This window comes from Bactrocera dorsalis, chromosome 5, assembly GCF_023373825.1.
Source record: "Bactrocera dorsalis isolate Fly_Bdor chromosome 5, ASM2337382v1, whole genome shotgun sequence".
Lineage (NCBI taxonomy): Eukaryota > Metazoa > Arthropoda > Insecta > Diptera > Tephritidae > Bactrocera > Bactrocera dorsalis.
In genome coordinates, this window is record NC_064307.1 from 6,708,073 (window position 1) to 6,721,611 (window position 13,539).

A 13,539-nucleotide genomic window follows, 5' to 3' on the forward strand; every position below is an offset into this window, starting at 1 on the left:
GTCGTTTTGTTTTCGCGGCTATTTGTCTTTCTGTGTAATTTGCCACTTGAAGGCTGCTATCTCCTTGGTCCATGCTTCAAGTGCAGTTGGGCGTTGAGCGAAAGTGGCATTTAGTTACGAATCGCTGCTGGCTTTTTGTTGTTTTTGCACTCCACGACAAATTAAACATATTTTTCCGTTGGCTCTAGCGCGGATTGTTGAATTATTAATAATACAGATTAGTTACTTCAATATATTTTTATGTCATTTAACAAGGAATAAGCATTTGCATGCTTAAGAGAGAGCTGAACGTGCCTTCATTAGATCGTAACTTTTTGTTATTCTCGATTATATGTATGTATACAACGAAACTTTTGAACTTAAACTTTAAGGCGCGTTTCAGTGGCTGGCTGATTGTGTGGTTTGGTTGGCGCTGGTGTTGCTCTTAAATTTTTGATGGAGTTTCTCCTTCGTGTTAAAGGAAAGGATCTAAAAGTTGTTTGCCGACTTCGTAAGGCTGCTGAACTCTATGAACGGAGTTCTTACTGTCCGCCGAGAGATGACATATGTGAGAAAAAATGTTGAGTTTAGTCGGAGATGCTTAATTACTTGTATTACGTACGACCACCAGTTGTCTAAATTCGAAGTGCATTCCAGTCCCTTTCATTTCACATTTTACAGAATGTAGATTTGAGTGCGAGAAATGTATAAATATGTTATAAAGATAGATTCGTCGAATCGAATCGAAACAATGACTGTAATACTTTCGAAAATTAATCAAGAGCCTGTGTGTCATACCTATGCTTGGTTAGATTAGGTTAGATAAGGTTAAGCTGTCGATCTTAACATGGATATTACTTGAACATCTTGAAACACTAGTAGTTGTGGTACCTAAAGCTCCCATATAACAAATAATATATCATCCAACCCTTACAGCTCGACGCTTTAAGTCTATCATAAATTCATTGAGACGGTTAATGCCAGTTTCAGCTTTGTCTTCTGTTACATCGAAGTTAAGGCTACTGAGATGCTTCAGCTTCAGTCTTGCAAATGCAGAATAAAGTGACTGGATGTTTTCACCTCACCTTTCTCCATATAATATTGACAATTAGCTTCCGACAATATCTTTAGTCTTACCTATGATTACCTATTAAGTAGTGTCCAGTAAGAACCACTACAATTGCGGCGGGAGAAATTTAGCTAAGTGTTAGCGGTATATGCAATTTTGAAGCTTTCAAATTTCAAATTGGCATTCTTTTAATACTGGACCCTTCTGAGTTCCACCCATAAGTATACATTTCTGCGATTATACTATTATTTTGACTACAGCGCCATCTAACGGCCGCTTAAATTAAAAGCAATGGATAAACTTTATTTTCTCTCAGCAAAAATCACAGTCTTTTTTTACAAAAATTCTCTGTCGCATATATCGGAATGAATTCACCTTAATATGTTCTATTTGCGTGTGCGTTTCAGTCTAATCTCCTAAAATTATGCTTTATTATTTGAAGTATCATAAATGTATGCATAAGCGTATTAATAAACTAGCGCGCTGGACAAGAGAGTCAGCAATCACTTATGCACAAAGACTGTGCAATCAAAAGACCTTCTTCACTCAATCACTCATCTCGGATTGACAACGGCATATCCTTTTCACACATAAAATTACTACCAACCATGGTCCTGACAGGCAACTCAATCGAAAATCTGTTTTCTACGTGCTGCGAATCGAAAGCCCACAATCAAAGACGAAACAAGAGTACACAATATCATAAAAAGATGAAATTAATAACATTACACAGCACGAGGCAAGAAAGGTGGAATGGAGAGCCCTTAAGCAAAAACACATTAAAGAACACCGGGGGCAGAAGAGGGAGCGCAGAGGAGCATTTGCATAACTTGTGCACCTGTGAAAGGTGATTTAGAGAAGTTCCAAGTAAGGAATGTGAGGACACAGCGAGCTATTGACAGGATGTGAGTAGGACGTTCAGGTGCTGAATTTTAAATCAGCAGCTATGCTCATAACCGATGACAGCGTTGCCCTTTGAGTAGGAAAGCAACTATTACACACACACACACACACACTCACTCATAAGCACTTATTAAGGAGTATGCTGTTTGTGCTGCTGGCTTATCCTTGTGTTAGGGAAGTGTCCTTGTACCTGCTGTGCACGTCTTTGTCATGAACTTGAGGCGACGCAGCAGTCGAAGGACGCGAGTTTTCAGTTACAAATGCGAGCTGGCGGGGGGAGCAGTTGTGCTCAAGGACAATTAGCAGCAATAAAGCACCGAAACAGAAGAGAAGTTATGACGCCAATTGTGGCCATCGATGGAGTCTTCACTCCACCAACACCCTCGCTTAATGATAGCCACGCTGACAGACTGCTGGGGCGGAGGTGTGCGGCTGGCGCATACCGATGTCGCTTTGTTCTTGCTTTGTGATTTCTTGTGTAGATTTGCGTTGCGCTTATTTTTTGCTTTTTGCGTCTTGTTTCTTTCGTCTTTTGTTGTTGGCTTTGTTGGCTGATATTTCATTTCCACTATTTGGTCACGCGATTTGTTTTGTTGCCTCAACTAATTGCTGTCTGTGTGTCTGTGTTTGCGTGTGTGTTTGTGTGTATTTCCATGCAGCATCCATAATTATAACGGTTATTATGCGCAGAAATGTGTTATCTATAGCGCCTGCCGCTCGGGGACGCTTGTCCTTGCCTGTCAGCTCGCTGCTTATCTACAAAACCTGCGAAAAGTACTTGATTATTCACGGCTGATGTGAAATCAGAGTGATGAAGTGGGCTTCCTTCCCCGTGTGTTGGCGGCACCAAGCCTGAAGTCCGCATTCAGCACTCAGCCCGCTAGCTCACCAGTCACACGCCTAGCAAGCAAATGAGAAAAGTTTTTTCGTATTAATTTATGCTTTCTCTGGTTTTTGTTTTTGTTGTGCAGTGCTCCTTTGCAATACTATAATTAGGATAATTAATCAAGCTGCCATATCAAACAAAACTACTTACGAGATGCTAAAGATAATCTACGAGAAATTCCGTTAGTTGGCGAAAAAGGAAATTAGTTAAAAATATGTACTCGGAGGGAAATTGCGTTCTGCGAAAAATGTGTGATAAAATCATTAAAAATTAATTGCTTGAAGTTTGCGTGACAATTCCAGGAAAGTTGGGAACATGAACTATTTGGTTCGGTAATCCAATGCTCTAACAGCATTAAGGTATTTTCTGTTATTTTTTTGCAGAATGATGACTTTAGGAGCTTCCAAGAATGTTATATTAAGAAAGGATTCTTTTCTAGGGTTAATTGTACCTAAGTTTTGAGATTATATGTTAAGTAGCGCTCTTTAAGGAGCATAAGGGTTCTAGAAATTCTTCGCTTCATATTCATGTCATTATTGCATTTTATCACTGTTAAAAACACAACAAGTTAATATATTTTTGTGTAAATAAGATTTAAGTATTCTTTGGTCGATTATTTTAAAGTGAATGGCACAATCTTCAGTACTTACTATCACTATAAGGGTATAACCATTAGTTTGCTCGTTTACCCTTAAGTGAAATAACAGTCGTTGTGTCTAAAAGTTTGACAAAGTCAAAGTTGGCTGTCAAATTTTGACATGTCGAACAAGCTGTTAAGGAATGTCACAATTGCGAGAGCTTTTTGACATTTTGGATTTTCCTTAGTCAAGTGGAAACACGAGCCATCGATATTGTCAGTGTAGTGTGAATGAATTCGACTAAATACAAACATGTGCTCATTACTATGTGAGCCTAGTCTTGCTAGGTCCTTGGTATTTCCAATACATAACGTAGAATATCAGAAACCGTAAATGGCAACACTGAAAGAGGCAAGAGTGGTATTAATAGCGCTGTGCTCGTCAACTGTGCGCTTAAAGCTAGTTAAGAGTGTCTATCTTTACTAGAAATGGAATCAAGTAACTTCATTAGCGGACTCGTTTGTCTGCCTGATCATTGCGGAATCGCTGGCAACTGCAAAGCCGATGAGCTCGCCAGAGGGGCACCCTTTCCCCTCCCTTTCACATCACATCAGAATGGTAAAAAAGTTGGATACCCATTGGCGTTTTGCACTGAACTAATGTGCCTCCCGCTTAGCAAGCGGTGATCAACGATCTGCTCCAATGGGGCTGCAAGATCATTTTAGCCGGAAGTAGATCGCAGCAGATTTTCGGAACTACTTGCCTTTAACAAAGTTTCTACTTACCGAATAGAAAGACTTCCACATCCAAGTATTTTCTACTTCATTGTCTAGCTTTTGCAGAGCTGACGATGAAAAACCTTGGCGGTCCTACCTTCGGCGAACCAGGAGACATAGCCAAAACGGACATTAGTCATTTAAAAAATTTGTAGTAGGCTCAAAGGTAAGGGTCTTAAAAGAACACGCATCTATGTATATACTCGGATATCCTGCTTCTTTACGGATAGGTCAAAGCTTTGGGGGAAAATTGGTGGACGGGTTTACTGTCAGGAGCTCTCTATCAACTGCAGCTTCAGGGTTCCTGACTATTGCAATGTCTTCCAAGCTGAGGTTGCAGCCATTAAGGTAGCAAATCTACTGCTACTGAGAGCGTCTTCTTCTAAGTGACCAGAAAGCAGAGCGGCGATACTAGTCTTGAACTAATTAACAGTGCGTTCAGGGCTGGTCAAGGTGTATCGGAATCGCAGGAAATTACAAAGTTGATGAACTAGCAAGGAAAGGCACCCTGGAACCGCTATCGGTAGAATTGGAGTGGGTCGGTGCAACCGTATCCTCATGTGTTCTACTACTAGATAGCTAGGCTTCGGTAAGCTTAATCAGCGCTGGTCCAGATCTCCTTACCCTCAGTAATCCTAGCCTATCCCTAGTTGTGAGGCTTGAAACGGACCATTGCCCTGTTGGCGTCTATTCTGTAAGGTTGGAAATGTAACCAGACGCCATCTGCAGAAGCTGCATGGAAGAAAATGAGGTGGAAGCAACTCAACACTTCCTTCTTTACTGTCCCGCGTTTGTAAGATCAAGATTTAAAGAATTGGGAGCGCATAACTAGCGCCTAACCTCAAAGCCTGTGGCCGATTTGAAAGGTCTTATGATGTAACACAACGGACCGGCGTTCTCGGCTGTCCTAGTGAGATCCCTTTTAGGAATGACATTTTAACCTAATCTAAACTAACTCTCTGAACACGTTCTAAGCGCTCCAAAAATTTCCATGAATCCTAAGCCATGCCTATCCAACTAAAGAGCAGTTGGATATCTTCTGTCACATACTCGTATATTGGAATGTAACGGGTGATTTTTTTGAGGTTAGGATTTTCATGCATTAGTATTTGACAGATCACGTGGGATTTCAGACATGGTGTCAAAGAGAAAGATGCTCAGTATGCTTTGACATTTCATCATGAATAGACTTACTAACGAGCAACGCTTGCAAATCATTGAATTTTATTACCAAAATCAGTGTTCGGTTCGAAATGTGTTTCGCGCGCGTGTTTTGTTCAGCGATGAGGCTCATTTCTGGTTGAATGGCTACGTAAATAAGCAAAATTGCCGCATTTGGGGTGAAGAGCAACCAGAAGCCGTTCAAGAACTGCCCATGCATCCCGAAAAATGCACTGTTTGGTGTGGTTTGTACGCTGGTGGAATCATTGGACCGTATTTTTTCAAAGATGCTGTTGGACGCAACATTACGGTGAATGGCGATCGCTATCGTTCGATGCTAACAAACTTTTTGTTGCCAAAAATGGAAGAACTGAACTTGGTTGACATGTGGTTTCAACAAGATGGCGCTACATGCCACACAGCTCGCGATTCTATGGCCATTTTGAGGGAAAACTTCGGACAACAATTCATCTCAAGAAATGGACCCGTAAGTTGGCCACCAAGATCATGCGATTTAACGCCTTTAGACTATTTTTTGTGGGGCTACGTCAAGTCTAAAGTCTACAGAAATAAGCCAGCAACTATTCCAGCTTTGGAAGACAACATTTCCGAAGAAATTCGGGCTATTCCGGCCGAAATGCTCGAAAAAGTTGCCCAAAATTGGACTTTCCGAATGGACCACCTAAGGCGCAGCCGCGGTCAACATTTAAATGAAATTATCTTCAAAAAGTAAATGTCATGAACCAATCTAACGTTTCAAATAAAGAACCGATGAGATTTTGCAAATTTTATGCGTTTTTTTTTTAAAAAAAGTTATCAAGCTCTTAAAAAATCACCCTTTACAAAAAGGCTACGGGAAGTAGTTTGTGTGAATGTGTTCAAGTTTTCAATAAGCAAATTGCTGTGCCTTTATCTTCCGACGGCGCTGGCTGCAGCTTTGCAGTTATAATTAAAATTCTCAATAATCCCAACAAAAGCAGAAATCCAACCGATTTTCTAAAGTTCCACCACAGTGCCATTCAGTAGAAGTCATTGGCTGTGTGTCGATGCGCCTATAAATATGCAATACTCTTGACAAACATGCATCAACTCAATTTAAGCTCAATGTCTGCCTTCTCCATGTTCTTATTGTTTTTGTTTGTTTTTATTTTCGATACAACAACCTCTAAAATTGTCATATGCAACAGGCAGTCAGTCAATGCCGTCGTGCCACCGTCGTGGACAAAGAAAAGTAATTTATTTACGTACACACACACACAAACACCCGCACCCACACAAGCAAAAGAGCACACGAATGCACCGCCGCACAATCACAGCAAGTGCATATTGCACTGATGTCTCATCGCCGTCCACTGGTGGGTGGCTACCAATGCAGGCGGGCGGACCAACCGCACCTGGGCCGTCTGTGGATTGCTGAGCGCTCGGCGAATGCAACGTGTGGGCGGACGCCGCCTACCGGCGAACTGATGATTTTTTCGCTAGCCTGCAACACGAGCGGCCTTATATAAGTACGTGCTCGCACATATGCTTGTAGTGCCCGTGTGGTCACGTGCCAGTCTAACGAGTTGCGGCCGCCAGTCGTGCACAGCGTTGGCAGCGCAGTCGCTGTTAGCCATGAGTAGCGGCAATTATTTACAAGCAGGCAGCCATCAAATCGTAAATGTGTATGCGTTGTGGTCCAGAGCTTTTGCCGAAAGCTCTGTGCGGCGCATTTCCCCTGCGTAGTGTGCTGGCATTTGTTTACATCCGTCCGTGTACGAGTGTTGGCCGCTAAAATGCCCTTGTAATGGGTTTACAAAAACAGGCGCATGCTCACTGCAGCATGTATGTATATGTGTGTCTATGTGTGTGTGTATATGTATGTTATTGTTTTACCCAGTCGGAAGTGGGGCTGTTTTTGATATTAGGTCTGCTTTGTCTGGAGTCTATCACAGTTTTGAGTTAGTAAACAATTTTCTAAAAATTTTTACATTCTTTATGGGTAGTCGAAAAAGTCTTTTCGTATTTCTAATCAAATTTCAACTAATTTTTTTTTTTATTTACATTTTTATATGACTGGTAGCCCTGGAGACTGCAACGACATCTATTGACAAAATACGAAAAGACTTTTTCGACTACCCAATATTGCCCTCACATTGTATGACGAATTATTAAATTCTGAGGTTAGCAACGGAAACTTGAAAAAAACGAACTTTTTTCAGACATTTTTTGTTTTTTTGGAATTTTTGATAATTTTTCGTAGTAAAAATCTATTATTCCTCTTCATTTAATTTTCTTTTCATTATTTTCTTAAAATGACTCCTTATTTTGTACTTGAATACAAATACGAATTTTAGTTTTTTATTCTTTGTTTAGTTTTATATATTTTTTATATTTATATTTTTTTGTGTTTTTGTTTTTTTATTTTTATTTTTTTTTTCAATTATTTTTATTATTTTTATTTTTTTGTTCTTTTTTTTATTTTTATTTTTTTTTAATTTTGTTTCAATTTTTTTTAAATATTATTTTTAATTTCGATTTTTTAATTAAATTAATTTTTTATTTTTTTTTAATAAATTTTTTATTTTTTTTTTTAATTATTTTTTTAATTTTTTTAAATTAATTTTTTATTTTTTTTTTATTAATTTTTTATTTTTTTTTATTAATTTTTTTTTTATTTTAAAGATTTTTTTTTTACCACATTTTGTTATACACATTTTGAATAACACATTATTTATTGAACTTAAATGGTCCACATTTGTCTATAGTATTTTGCCCATCAAGCAACATTGTCTTCGCTGACGGCTCTCTGTTGACAAAGTTGCCACTTTGCGCATACCAACGGCAGTCTTCCGCTCCCACTCACTTACACGTTTGCGACAACGACATTAGAACGCCGGCACACACACACATATGCACATCGACGCAGCGTGGCAGCGCGCCGTCGCTGTCGCTGAGCAAAAAGTGCCAAAATTCGGCATTGGCATTGGCATCCAGCTGCTGTTGGTGCTAGTCGTAAAATAACACAACAAAATGAGCCAGCAACAACAATAACAACACCCAACGCAACGCCAACAATGGCACCCATACAGGCGTACGCCATTGTTTTCAACGGAAGCTGGCGCAGAAGCAGAAGAAAAATTGCAGTAACTGCCGGCGCTGCCGTCGCCCAGCAATGCGCGGCAGCTGTTACGAAAATGCTGCTGAGGCCAGACATCTTCACCAAATGATTTTCGCAAATCAGTTTGCTGGCAATACTCAGGCGAGACTGACCCCAAGTCCAATGAAAGCTAAAGAAAATTATTCGTTTTTAGAAAAATTGTTGTGAAAAACGCGCGTCACACCGAGAAAGTCTAAGCGGCAGCGCAAAGAATTCGTTTTTATTTTGCCAATTTTGTTTTCTTTTAGTTTTCGATTTGGTTGTCGTTTTCATCTCTACGTTCGACCAAAGTTTATACAACCACTCGAGTGAGTGCCAGTCAGTCAGTGTGTGTGTGTGTTTGTGTGCGTGTGAACAAATTGGCGGCGAACTGATAACCGTTATCGCCTTGCAGATCGTGCCAGTAAAACATTAAAAAGCACACTTTTCCGTATTTTTCCCGAACAACCCGTTTGTTATGTGTCTGTGAAGTGAACTCCACTCCGATCTCTAAAGGAGCCAGCGCAGATTAGCGTCCGCTCTTGACTCTTAAGTGAATGGCTTATAAAGTGTTTTGTGTGCGCTAAAAATAACAACATAACATTTTTATTGTAAACATAGCACCGTTATTTTCACGACCGTGCGTAAAAGCAGAGATAAATCAAATTCAAGCCACAACAACAACAAAACGAGCGCGTGAGTAACAGCGGCAAGGCAAAAAGCGCTTGGGTGCGTTGACATATTTCGCGCGCTGACGGATAAACAAATTGAAAAAAGTAAAAAATAAAAAGCAAAAAAGTGAAGTATATGCAGAAGTAGTGCAACAACAACAAAACACAAGAGAACATAAAAATAGCTGTAATTTTAAATAAAAACACACAGAAACCATAAATCAAGTTAAAAATATTGCAATTCTAAAGTAAAAACAAAAGAAACAAAAAACAAGTATAAAAATCAAAAGGCAAAAGGCAAAAACAAAAAGAACAATCGAATTTACACATCAGCGCGCATTTTTTCGCGCACTAAAGCAACAAATGAAGTTTCTAAATATATTCTTCCGCATACAATATTTGCATATAAAACTTCCAGATATTTTAAACGGCATATTTTAAACCAAAACCAAAAGCAACAGCAACAGCAAAGCTAATGTTGGACAAATAAATAAATTAATTAAGAAAACATATATTTACTAAAACATATATATTATATATCAGCAAAGTTTATGTATTCGTAAAGCAAAAAAGCTCAACAATAAGCAAAAACACTCTACCTTCAAATATAAATACTGATATACAGACATATATAGCGTATATATATAGATATATATTTAATAACGCATAACTAACGCAATGTGCTTGTTGTCTTGTGAAAAGCGCTAATCTATTTTCCTATTGTTCATATATAGCAAACATATATATACGTATATATATATAAAGCAAAAAACAATAATAAAAATCAAAAAAAAAAATAATTATTATTATTATATTTGCTTATAAACAAAGAAGGCACCGCGAGCATAAGAAAATAGTAGTTGCAACAACAAATATATAAAGTTATTGTAAGTGCTCGCAGGCGTGTCACACACACACACACATGTAAATATGTAAATCATATGTATATATGGTAGACAGATCTCTTACCACTTATATATGCTAAAAAATGCTGAGCCAATATTTCGAATTTCCAAATTCGAAGGTTTTTAAAAAACTAAATTTTATATTCACATTTATATATTTACATATATATGTGTGTGTGTATATATAAATAGTTTTCTACAAAAATAAATTTCGCAATTTTCCGTCACTGCTGAGTGCTCGCACACAACAACCACTTGACAATAATTGGCGAATATTTCTGTGCCTAGTCATACGCCATTTTCATTCAGAGAATTCACACTCGACAAAATAAAATAAATTTAAAGTGAAATAATCAATTGCAGGGTGAAGAGATTGAGTCAAAATTATGCATGGAATGTGTGTGTCTCTTGGGATTACAGTTTTGGTTGTAGGATTAGGAGGCAGATAGTATATACATATACATCCTTATAAGTATATAAAGAAAAAATTACGTGTCAGGTTTTAGTCCGCGATGGACTCCTAAATTACTAAACCGATTTTAGCAAAATTTAGCACACTGTGTCAAGTTCGAACCGACTTAGAAGATAGTAAAGATATTTTCATTGTATTGAATAGCTTATTATATGAAAAATAATATAAAATGTATATCACAGCAACGCGTGGCCAGAGCCACTAATATGTTTATATATGTATACACCTACATCACTTATTTCATTTTACGGTTTGGCTGCCAGCTGGAATTTCTCAATTGCCTGTTGCAATTAACAGCGACTCTTAAATGCCACGCATTTGCCTTTAGTTGCTTAGGCCTTTAAGGGGTTACATGGGTTTCCTTGGTTAAAAAGACAGCATTTCTTCAAAAATTTTTTTTCTAATATATTTTCTAATATTTTGTAAGAATTTTTTATTGTTATAAACACACACTATTAGCAAAGAAATTCTTAAAATTTGGATAAAAATATTTTAAACTCGGCCATTGCAACGCCATATCCGGTGACTCCTTGGAAAAAAGATGCACCTGTGTTGGCAAGATTGGTCCTAGAGGATCATCTAAAGTGAGAAAATACGTGTTTTAGTCAAAACCTTAACTTAGAACTTGGACGAAGAAAAAAAACTGCAAATGCGATTTTTGGCAGACATTTTTTCAAAACAATGAAAATTTCGCGACATTTTTTTTTTGTCCAAGTCTTTAAAAATTATATTTCAAGAAAATCGGTTGAATATTTAACGAGACATCTTGCCGACCAACTTCAAATACACAGTTTCGAGAAAACCCCCTTAAAGTTCTGTTGTTATTAAGCAAGGCTGCAACATTTTGAAAAGCGTTTGTCTGGAATACCTTTACTAAGGTATTTCAATTGCGAGACCATTCGAGAACTAAGCGTCCAAAATAACAAAAAAGCATATATACACAATTTTACTCCACAATATTATTCCTTGCTGACAGTTTGGCTGGTCGGAAGGAATTCGTAGTGCGGCACACTTCGATCATCGGAGAAAACTGTCAACATAACCTTGATTTCCGACCTGCTTTCACTTAGTTTTTCGGCTTCAGCTCATTATTGCCACGATATTTGGCCGATTGATCGCCTGTTTTCGAATCGTAAGCATAGTTCCAAGACTCATCGCCAGTAATAATTCGTTTCATGACATCTTGGTAGTCGAAAACCTCCGTTTCACAGTTTGCCACGAAGTTTGTAACACACAGAAGGAAGCGTCGGAGAGTCTTTTTATGGTCTAATATCTTCTAAGTCACACTATAACGCTCCCTCAACTATTTAAAGCAAACCTAAAACGTGATATATTTTCAACTTTTGATGTTGGTAAACACTTTCCAGCATCAACTAGCAAGTAATTTGCACTGCCTTTGCTTAAATGTAAATGTCGCTCATACGCCATGGTTCACAATTGAGATATCGGCGCTGACTTTTCAACGGTCCTGTTTGATAGTTGCTTTTAATTAACAAATATGCGATTTGATTTCATTTAAACGAAGTTCAATATGTTTTCGATTCGCCTTCATCTTTGAAAAATTTAGGTCATTTATTGTATATTGGGTAGTCGAAAAAGTCTTTTCGTATTTTGTCAATAGATGTCGTTTCAGTCGTATATCTCCAGGGCTACCAAGCACAATGTGTCATACCATATAGTGCTGGAAAGGTGAGATATTAAGCTTCATTTAACCAAAGAATTAATACATTCGGGAGGTTGAAAAAGAGTTACAGCTGTTCAAAAATGAGTGAAGTGATGATGAAGAAATTCGATATATTTTGAAATTTTTGTATAAAAAAGCGAAGCATTTCTCGAAATTTCAGTTTTTTCGCACTTTTCAAAAGTCACAAGTACAAAGTGAAACGCATTTCTCTGTGTGATTCTTACTACATTGTGGATTTCGAACACATTTTGGCACGAGTTTCCTGAAATTTGCACAACTTCTTAAAAGAAGAAAAACAGAAAATGCCACAAATGCTTGTAATCCCTTCCTGCCTCGCAGTTTCTTAAGTTTTGCGAGTGCTTTTGTTCAGCTGAAATATCATTTTGATAAGCAATTAGACTTTGGCATGCTCGAGCAAGTGAGTTTTGCGAGCTAAACGCTGTTGGCTTGTTAGCCTTTGTTTACTTTACACACAAACATTACAAGCTGCAAATCTAAAGTGCGCTTGTTTAGCTCCGCGTGTGTGTGTGGCTACACAAATAAACATTTTAGAGAAGAGAGCAGGAAGAAGAAACAACTAAACATAATACATACATACAAAGCAGTCAGCAAGTGGGTAAGCTCATGTCGTGTAGGCTGAACGCAGGTTAAGTTAAGGGCGCGGGCAGCAAATACTTTACAGTTAAAATTTTGCACAGCTGTAAGAAATACTTGGCACAAAATATTTCCGTAACCTCTGTTGCCACTGCGCGTTGTTATATAATTCACGTTTGTGTCCTGAAATTTGGTGTGGAGTTGTCTTCTTCCTCATCATCTTTCACAACATTGTTTATAAAATGCCGTTATGCCATTAGGGAGCAGGTTCCATTTGCTGTTCTCGCTTTATCCTCTTGCAGCGCCTTCTTTTTTAGCGCTTTTACCCACGACAATCCTGGCACTCACAGCGCTGAATTCCTCGCCTTTCACAAGACTTGCGTTGAAAGCCACAAAAATGTGCCTTTTTGTCCTTGATGTTTCGGCGGCATCGGGGCGAAGCATGTACACTCTTCTCCTGCATTACTTTCTACTTTGCTGCGCTTCGCTTTTTGCCGCGCTGCCGCTGCTTCTGCTGCTCATTAACAATTTTTTTCTCCGAGGCTGATGCTTTTCATTTTTTAGCGCCGCATTCGTTTCGATTATGACAGGCTGACTGGCTTTTACCCTTGATCGGCCGTGTTGAATGTCAGCGCGTGTTGTCTGCGACCACTAGAAAAACTCGCCGCCTATTGAAAGTGCAGTGGGGCCTACACAATGCGGATTTATTGGTGCGTTTCGAGAATGTTAGAAAAAGTCTTTTC

The 13,539-nt window shown here is 38.4% G+C and overlaps 2 protein-coding genes across 18 annotated transcripts in view; both read left to right on the top strand.

Moving 5' to 3' along the window:
* The window catches only part of LOC105230824 (phosphatase and actin regulator 2), a 219,381-nt gene that overhangs the window by 109,857 nt on the left and 95,985 nt on the right, over positions 1-13,539 (top strand). The window lies entirely within an intron of this gene.
* Positions 1-13,539, top strand: part of LOC125778630 (uncharacterized) — a 91,060-nt gene that overhangs the window by 36,747 nt on the left and 40,774 nt on the right. Inside the window, exon 1 of one of the 3 annotated variants that reach the window (XM_049457315.1) lies at positions 8,052-10,028. The exons of 1 other annotated variant lie outside the window; for it this stretch is intronic. The gene's annotated coding sequence lies outside the window, so the exon portion shown is untranslated. Of the gene's footprint in view, positions 1-8,051; positions 10,029-13,539 lie in introns of those variants that run through there. One more of the 3 variants, XM_049457314.1, reaches the window with a different exon arrangement.